The sequence below is a fragment of the Schistocerca nitens genome, chromosome 3 (genome assembly GCF_023898315.1).
Source record: "Schistocerca nitens isolate TAMUIC-IGC-003100 chromosome 3, iqSchNite1.1, whole genome shotgun sequence".
NCBI lineage: Eukaryota > Metazoa > Arthropoda > Insecta > Orthoptera > Acrididae > Schistocerca > Schistocerca nitens.
In genome coordinates this window covers 646,406,736-646,417,326 of record NC_064616.1, presented here as the reverse complement: position 1 = coordinate 646,417,326, position 10,591 = coordinate 646,406,736, and positions in this window count along the sequence as shown.

The window sequence follows — 10,591 nt, the reverse complement described above, 5'->3', positions numbered from 1 at the left end:
CCAGACCAGTCATTGATGGAGACCAAGTTTCATGGTGGCTGCTTGCAGAACCATGTCACTCTAGTGCCTGGCATAGTCATCCCCTCATAAATGGTGCAGCCAGAATGAGATTCCTTTGGCCAAAGATGGTCGATATTTATACAGATTTGGAATCTACTTGTTTGGACAAAGCACAGCTTCCAGTCACATACACTGAAACAAGCTCATAGCTTGGCGATGTAGTAAATGGCCTACTGATCCCACAATCTTCTTGCCTGTCTGCTATATTGATGTTACTGCCTTGACGGCCACTGCTCAGCCTGTCATGGGGAAATTGACTGGTGGTGTTATTGCCTATGCCTCTGGACTTTCCAGCTCTTGTGGCCTTTTTGCAACAGCCAAGGTAGTACTTCTATTCTAGACAAAAGTGCTGTAAAATAGTGCTGGTGCTACACACCTCCCCTCTTTGGTAGATCCAGATCTTGGCTCAAGAACTCAACATATATCCTCAAACTGACAACTGTGTACATCACTATTCCTTAATATTAACCAGTTTGACCTAAAACATTTATTGACAATATTTAGCCTATGGTATTAACCCACTGATTTCTCATTTACACACTGTCAGTAACTTCCTCAAATGTTGACTTACAAACTAACAGGATACTGTTACCCAATTATTTCTTAACAACAACTTTATAGTAAATTGGCTTAATGAATTCCCCACAACATTAGACAAAACAGAACAGAAATGCTAATATCTGCCTGTCACTAGTACTTGTAATCAATGGCAAATCTTCATCATGTTTATACTCAAAGTAATGAGTGTTACTGACAGGGGATGTCAAATTGATTCCATATTTTTAGATTTCCAGAAGGCTTTTGACAATGTTCCTCACAAGCATCTTCTAACCAAACTGCATGCCTATGGAATATTGCCTCAGTTGTGCGACTGGATTCATGATTTCCTGTCAGAAAGGTCACAGTTCATAGTAATAGATGGAAAGTCATTGAGTAAAACAGAAGTAATATCTGGCATTCCCCAAGGAAGTGTTATAGGCCCTCTATTGTTCCTGATCTATATTAACAACGTAGGAGACAATCTGAGTAGCCATCTTAGATTGTTTACAGATGATGCTGTCATTTACCATCTTGTAAAGTCATCAGATGACCAAAACAAATTGCAAAATGAATAGATAAGATATCTCTATGGCGAAAAAGTGACAATTGACCCTGAATAAAGAAAAGTGTGAAGTTATTCCCATGAGTACTAAAAGAAATCTGCTAAATTTTGATTACACGATGACTCACTCAAATCTGAAGGCTGTAAATTCAGTTAAATACTTAGGGATTACAATTACAAATAACCTAAATTAAAATGATCACATTGATAAAGTTGTGGGTACAGCAAACCAAAGACTGTGCTTCTTTGGCAGAACACTTAGAATGTGCAACAGGTCTACTAAAGAGACTGCTTACACCATGCTTGTCCACCCTATTCTGGAGTATTGCTGTGCGGTGTGGGATCCGCATCAGGTGGGACTGAAATATGACATTGAAAAAGCTCAGAGAAGGGCTGCTCATTTTATATTATCATGAAATAGGGGAGATAGTGCCACAGATATGATATGTGAATTGTAGTGACAATCATCAAAACAAAGGCATTTTTTGTTGTGACACGGACTTCTCATGAAATTTCAATCACCAGTTTTCTCCTCTGATCATGAAAACATTCTGTTGGCACCCACCTACATAGGGAGAAATGACCATCATGATAAAATAAGAGAAATCAGGCCTGTACAGAAAAATTTAAGTGCTCGTTTTTCCCGTGCACCGTTCAAGGGTGGAACGGTAGAGAGAGAGCTTGAAGGTGGTTCATTGAACCCTCTGACAGGCACTTTATTGTTAATAGCGGAGTTATCATGTAGATGTAGATGTCTTAACTTGCTTACAACCTCTATCTTTAGGCCTTCACCAAAAGCCATATTCTTACCACTAATTGTAACAAATGGTCATGTGTAATGATGAACCAGCAATTAAAACCAAAGGTAATAATGGCAAACTCTTTATTTCTTAACAAATTATCCTTAACAAGTCATCTATAAAAGTACATGATCCAAGTTCATAGGAAGAAATGATCATCATGATAAAATAACAGAAATCATGCACAGCATCACCTTTTGTCTATCCTGTGGTTTCTTTACTCACCATTTTGGCACTTTGTGTCTGTGCCAATAGTTTCCTTTATGTTTTTCTAGGAAACATCCCCCTATGACTATCCTCACACATAAATTCCATACTGTACTACCACGCACAATATGAAGCAAGTGGTTCAACTTATTTCCCCATAATGCTAATCACAAATTGAATTCTCCTCATAATGCCAGGTTTTCTTGTACCATTGCTCAAAGTAATTTCCAGGTGCCTTGTGGCACTATGTCATGAGAATTAAGCCTTAGTCATTTTCCTGCAGTTTACTTGGTGTGATAGGCGAACTTTGCAATAGTATTTCACTTGTGACAGTTTCCCCTGGCTGAAACAATGATGTCCCACGTGATGCCGAAGGTCAAATTGGGCTTGATGATTGAAAAGAAAGTTAACCCCTAATGCTTCACACTACCTACACCTACATTACAATTGTTGTGCACAATCAGCTGTGGCTGTGTTGCAACCAACTTCCAGATGGCATCAGCAGCCCAGTGACAACACAACAGTAATCTTCCAGTGCTCAGGCACACAGTCCTCAAAAGATTCAACCTTGTCAGCCTGATCATTAACCTTACAAATGCATTTCCTCTTTATCAAATTCTTGTCGGGTTTCCAGCCGGATCAAACTGTCATCTGAGCCAGATGACGTTTGATCTGGCTGGAAACCTGACAAGAATTTGATATACTAATACACCAGGAAAGTCTACTGTTATAACGTCAAGTTGAACACACATATTTCAAAACGACACAACACAAGTAAGTCACAGAGCAAGTTGACAAGCAAGACATGTGAACACGGTAACATTCGAATGAGCACTGAGTCCAAGTCTAGCAGCCGCTGCCTGGCTGGCTGCTTAGGTGGCGTGGCTGCTGCATGGCTGGCACTTTGGATGATCGGCAAGTCACAACACTTTTCCCCCCTTTGAAATTTTTTCACTGGTCTTGATGGAGGTGGCCTGTAGATTGCTAACGTCCATAGGCGTTGTGTGACTGGCCATAAAGTCTCAAGGAGGAGGCTTCCCGTATGGACGGAAGTGTCCCCGATGATAACGGGTCGAGATGACAAGAGACATAGGGGTCGAATCTGCTAGGGCCCTGTGCACCAATCTGCCCATTGCAGCAAGTCCAGTTGATATAACAGGAGACATGGGCGATGTGTCTGCGTCCATAGGAGAAGGAGGCAAGTAGATTGGCTCCGACAGATGATGGTCATCCAGTTCCTGCATGGGCACGTCTCCTGGTGGCGTCCGTTCTTGTACTGGCACCAAGATGACAGTGAGAGGGCTGCGTCGTGAGTAATGAGAGATGCCAAGATCCCAAGCGTCAGGTAGAGCTGAAGGTGGTGTAGCAGCATTCGAAACAGGCGTTGCTGGCACACGAGGCTGAAGCTGGTCCGAATGACGCACTGCAACACCCGTGTCCATCTGGATTTCATACAGGCGTCGGCCACAGTGTCATAAGATACGGCCCGGACTCCATTTTGGCCGCTTGCCATATCCCCGTACCCAGAAAAGGTCATCGTTGGTGAACCGGCCATGCGAAGGCACCCGCGGCCGTGAGGTGGAAAGCTGCAGAAGATGAAGTAGCGTGCGGGGCTGTCGGCCATGTAAGAGCTCAGCCGGGCTGTGGTCGCCCATGGGGGTGAAACGGTAAGAAGCCAGAGACTGGAGAAGCGCATCATCAGCAGCAGAAGAAGTCAGGAGTTTCCGCATCTGAGCCTTAAATGTGCGGACCAGTTGTTCAGCCTTACCGTTTAGTTGTGGATGGAACGGAGGGGCCGTGACATGCATAACGCTGTGACAAGCACAAAAATCCGCAAAATCGGAAGAGGCAAATTGCGGACCATTATCAGTAACAAGAGTAGAGGGAAGGCCTTCCAAAGAAAAAATGTGGGCAAGAGCACTTGTGGTTGCCGCGGTGGTAGGCGACATGCAACAGACAATGAAAGGAAAGTTAGAGTAGGCGCAATTACGAGGAGCCAATAAGTACCTAAACAAGGTCCCGCGAAATCAGCATGAATGCGCTCCCAGGGCATCTCAGGCGAAGACCACGGTGACAAAGATGACTTCAGGGCAGCGGCCTGTGACGCACAAGGGCCGCAGGCAGCGACCATGTGTGCTATTTCGGAGTCGATGCCAGGCCAGTACACATGACAGTGCGCCAGAGATTTTGTACGAGACACACCCTAGTGCCCTTGGTGAAGGAGGCGCAAGACCGAAGCACGCAAAGACGCAAGTACCACAACACGTGGCGAATCATTGTCGGTGGAAAGGAGGATAACACCATCCCTAGCCGTGAGGCGGTAGCGCAAAGCGTAGGAGTTCCGCAACGAGTCAGAAGTCTTAGCGGACGGACGATCTGGCCAACCCTTCTGAATACAGCGTAAAACCCGGGAGAGGGTAGGATCAGAACCCGTATCCGCCGCCAGCCGGTCCCCTGTGATGGGGAATCCGTCCACAACCTGCTGCTTGGCAACATCCAGATGGAAACACAAAAGTTTGTCCTTATCGAGTGCCAGATCAGGACCCATGGGAAGGCGAGACAGTGCATCAGCATTTGCATGTTGAGCTGTCGGCCAGAAATGAATCTCATAATTGAAACGAGACAAGTAACGAGCCCAACGCTGGAGGCGGTGTGCAGCCTTGTCGGGGAGTGACGATGATGGATGAAACAAGGAAACAAGTCGTTTGTGATCCGTAACAAGGTGAAATTTGGATCCATAGAGAAAAACACCAAACTTATGAAGAGCATAAATAATGGCCAAAGCTTCTTTTTCAATTTGAGAATACTTTTGTTGGGCGTCCGTGAGCATTTTGGAGGCATAAGCAATGGGTTGTTCAGAGCTGTCTGAAAAACGGTGCGCAAGGACTGCACCGACCCCGTATTGAGAGGCGTCCGTGGCAAGAACAAGATGTTGGCCAGGTCGATAAGTAGCCAGGCACGGGGCCTGTTTCAGCATAGTCTTCAATTTCTGGAAAGCCGCTTCGCAAGACGCAGACCAGTGAAAAGGCACGTTTTTATGCAACAGGCGATGCAACAGCTGAGCCACCGAAGCCGCAGACGGTAAAAACTTGTGATGGTATGCTATTTTCCCCAAGAAGGCCTGCAGTTCCTTAACAGATGTAGGGTGAGGAAGGGCATCGATCACAGTGACAGTTTGCTGAAGTGGACGAATACCATCCCAAGAGAGTTGAAACCCCCAAGTACGTGATAGATGCCTGAAAAAATTGTGATTTATGAAGATTACACTTAAGACCGGCAGTCTGTAAGACATGAAAAAGTGTGCGGAGTTTCTGAAGATGTTCTTCAGTGGTGGAGCCAGTGACAACAATGTCGTCCATGTAATTTATACACCCAGGGACAGGGAGCAATAACTGTTTCAAGAATCGCCGAAAGAGAGCAGGGGCGCTGCCAACCCCAAATGGCAATTGTTGGTATTGATAGATGCCGAAAGGCGTGTTAAGGACCAGAAACTGCCGGGAAGCAGCGTCGAGAGGAAGTTGATGATAAGCTTCTGACAGGTCAATTTTAGAAAAATACTGGCCTCCTGCAAGTTTAGTGAACAGTTCTTCAGGTCGGGGCATAGGGTAAGTGTTGATGAGGCATTGAGCATTTACAGTGGCTTTGAAATTGCCACAGAGACGAATATCACCATTTGGCTTAGCAACGACAACGACAGGAGAGGACCACTCACTGGAAGTGACAGGAAGCAAGACCCCTGAAGTAGTGAGTCGATCCAGCTCCCGTTTTACCCGATCACGAAGGGCCACAGGAATGGGCCAAGCCCGAAAAAACTTAGGCCGAGCAGTGGGTTTGAGCGTGATATGAGCTTCAAAGTCGTTTGCACGGCCTAACCCAGGAGAAAAATGGGACAAAAATGTCGTCGACAAGGAATCCAATTGAGCATAAGGAATAGCATCAGAGACGATATTGACAGAGTCATCTATGGAGAATCCAAAAACGTGAAAGGCATCAAAACCAAAAAGATTCTCTGCATCACTCTGATCGACCACAAATATGGGAACAGTGCGAATGACAGATTTGTAAGATACCTCAGCATTAAATTGTCCCAAGAGAGAAATCTTCTGTTTATTGTACATCTGTAATTGCTGAGTGACAGGTGATAGGAGTGGAGAACCCAACTGAAGATGCGTCTGAGAATTAATTATAGTGGCAGCAGAACCGATATCCACCTGCATGCGAACAACCCGACCAAGGATTTGGACAGTGAGGAATAACTTCCCTGAAAGGGAAGAAGTGCAATTGACAGACAACACAGAATCAGAATCAGCGTCATGTTCATGAACATCATGTATGCAGTCGGATTTGCAAACGGGAGACACATGACCTTTCTTTTTGCAATTGTGACACACAGCCCAACGTTGGGGACAATCCTCGCGTGAATGTTTCGTAAAACACCGCGGACATGAAGGAAGTTTCCGGGGTTTTCCTGCAGTTTCTTAGCGGGTTGTTTACGGTTAGGCCGAGGCTGCGCGTGGGAGCGCACTGTGGCCACGTCGGGTGTCGGGGACGCGCCGCACGGGCCATCAACAGCGTACAGAGGTTGTATGTCCCCGACATCACCCCACGCCTCTATTTGCGCCCCAGCAGCGTGAGAAATTTCAAAAGACTGCGCACTGGAGAGAACTTCATCAAGTCGGATTTGACAATTGAAGGGCACGTTGCTGAACTACTTTGTCGGGCGCCGATGGGATAATAGCATCCCGTACCATGGAATCGGCATAGGATTCTTTGTGAACGTCAGTAACAAATTGACACTTTTGACTGAGACCGTGAAGTTCAGCAGCCCAAGCGCGATAGGATTGATGTGGTTGTTTTTGACAACGATAAAAGACAACACGAGAGGCTACCACATGGGTTTGCTTTTGAAAATAGACAGGCAGAAGTGAGCACATTTCAGCAAAGGACAAAGACACAGGATCTTTCAAAGGAGCCAATTGCGACAACAACCGATACATTTGAGGTGAAATCCAGGAAAGGAACAGAAACTTACATGTTTGTTCGTCCGTGACATGAAATGCCAAGAAGTGCTGTCGAAGACGTTTTTTGTAATCAGACCAGTCTTCCGCCATCTCGTCATGAGGAGGAAAAGGAGGTATAGCCAACGACGAGAAATGCCCCGCATTTGACGCCCTGACGAAATCGCGAATCGCCGATGTTAGAAGCGTTTGTTGTTCAATGAGACCTTGCAATAGTTGCTCGACAGTAGCCATGGAAACCTGTGGGTCAACGATGAAAAGGAAAAATCCACTACCTCGTCGCCAATTGTTATAACGTCAAGTTGAACACATATATTTCAAAACGACACAACACAATTAAGTCACAGAGCAAGTTGACAAGCAAGACATGTGAACACGGTAACATTTGAATGAGCACTGAGTCCAAGTCTAGCTGCCGCTGGCTGACTGGCCGCTTAAGCCGTCGGCACACGGACCGTGCTGTCGAACGTCAACGTTCAGCGTGCTAAGTTCAACGTACTATTGAATGCTCAGAAACGATGTGACTTGAGCATACGGTACGTGAGCCCCAATGTGATACACGCGATCTCAAGCAGTAATAAAAAAAATTCTAACCACCTCAGCCATAGATAATTTTAATTAAATTTGCACTAATAAGTAAACATTCATTCAACAATTATATACTAAAACAGAAGAATAAATAGCAGATAAGGATTATATGTGAACAAATACAAAATGAAGATTATAAGTAATACAGATTAATTGTATTGAAGCAATTGCCTCTAAAACATCTATATCATCAATTGTGCAATAAATCTCCATAACTGAAAATATTAATAAAAAAATAAAGAGAGTAATAATGATAATCAGCTATCAGATTATAGATACACAGTCTAAGTTTAACAGTTTTTATCATGGCTCCTCACAAACCATTTCTCAAAATCTGATATACACTGATGGGCCAAAGCATTATGACCACCTGCTTAATAGTGTGCTGTTCCACCTTTGGAACACAATACAGCAGCGATTCTGCATGCCACGGACTCATAAAATCCTCAGTAGCTTTCCAATGACATGTGGCACGAAATGTCTTCACACAAGTCACAAAATTACCATCAATTATGGGCTGGTAGGTTATGGGCACAGAGCTAACATCTAATAGCATCACAGATATATTCCACTGGGTTCTGATCAGGCTAATTTGACAACCAAAACATAAATGTTGGTTCATATCATAATCCTCAAATCACAGTAGCTCAATTATGGCCTTGAGAGATGGACAGTTACCGTAATGTAAGACGCTACCTCTACCAGGTAAGGCAACAAGCATTAAAGAATGTAGGTGATCTGCAATAACATTCATGTAGTCCATATCTGTCATGATGTCTTTAATTACAACCACAGGTCCCGTGAAAGCCAAGATGAATTTCACCCATAGCATAGTACTACCCTTATTGGCTGTGCCCATAGTGTGGTGCATTTTGAGTATCCATTTTTCTTGATGACAGCCTACCATAACACAACCAACTACCTTGTGTAACAAGAAATGTGATTAAGTTTTATGAAGCACCAGGTCTCCATTGCTCGACAGTCCAACCTCCATGATCCCGTGCTAACTGCAGTCATCACTGGTGATGTCCTTGAGTAAACATGGCAATGTATGGACTTAAGGTGCACTGTCTATGGTGCAACAGTGACCGGCAGCAGCAATAGGACACCCTATGGTAAGAGGTGCTGCTTGCTTGCGCATTTGTAGTTCGAGTTTTGGCTGCGATGTGTGGCTGGTACTGCTCTGAGGATGTGAGGCAGTGCTGTGATGGAAGCTGTACATCAAAGGCCTTCCATGTAGTGTTGTCACATGAAGTCTAGCCAAAAACTGTAATGAGACATGTACAGGATGTAATACTTCATGATTTATACTGATTTTGAAAGACTATCTATGATTTAAAGCACTTTACATAGAAGGGCACTTTGTTCCAGTACCATCACAGTTTGGATACTGCCATTTGGTCAGAACTTCCTTTGCGTCCTCTAGTACTTTTTTCTGTTGAATGAACTGGCAGATAAATAGAATAAAGTTTCTAGACAAATGTGGACAGAACTTCCTCCACAATTCTACTGATGTATCCTATTGTGATTCAGAAGGAAAATACTAGAGATGGGTAAGGTTCTCCAGTTGCCAATAACCTGAAGAAAATATAATTAAGCTAGTATTATTTTATTTTTAATAAACCAATATTTCATGGTGTTTTAAGTGAAATTTTCATGAACATTTGGAGAAACATTACGTACTCATATCAGAGAAATATAAGAGAAAGAGAGCTTGGAACAGGATCCAATGTCTCTGTGAAACAATGAAATGGGCTCTGTATAATCATTTGGCTTTCCCGGATACAGTTCAGCATGAAAGACAATGAGTAAATTTGTTGATTTAAGCATGCAATGTTGATCAGCCAATTGCTTTCACTCTTTCACCTCTGGGAATAACAAATTTGGCCTGTTATTGATACATTTAATGAACTACAACAAGAAGTATTTTGTTGCAGATCTGTCTCCAATATTTGATTCTCTCTGTCAGAAAAATACAGTGACAGTATTGTTTCAAACATTGTGACTGATTCTAAAGACAACACAGAATTTGAATACATATAACTTAATCTGAAAGGCATGAAATGTATTTACAGGTGTGTATATGGACAACCATCAGTTGTATAATGGTATGGTGACAATGAAAATTTGTGCCAGACCTGGAGCCGAACCCGGATTTCCTGCTTATTTTGATCAATCACTTCACCACTAAGCTATCCAAGCATGCTTAACAGCCAGATCAAAACTTAACATATTTCATCAATAATGTGTCTACAGTCTGCACCCATACATCCATTATGTATAAGAACATTGCATTGTACTTCTGAACAACATAGGCACTGCAGTACCATATTTATTGGCCAACACCTCGCAAGGCAATTTCAATTAAAATGTCTCCCCTGGATGAGAATACACATCACAGATGTATGAGTGCAGGTTGTAGATACTTTGTTGACATTATATGGAAGTTTGGGTCTGGCTGTGAAGCATACTCAGATAGCCTAATGGTAAAGTGACCACGTACAATAAGTGGCAGATCTGGGTTCGAAGCCTGGTCCAGCACAAATTTTCATTGTCATCATTCCATTATACAGCTCATGGTTGTTGATATTTGCAACTGTGACTACATTTCACATATTTCCTAATAGCTATAATCACCACAGTGCCTCTTCTTTTGGACATACATGCCTGTTTGAAGGAACATTGCATCATATTCCTAAACAATACAGGCACTGCAATATTGTATTAATCTAGAAGAGCTTAAGAAGCTCCATCAAATATTTCAGATTACCATGCAACTTGCATGCAGAAAAACAGAGTTCCTGGTCCCAGCAATA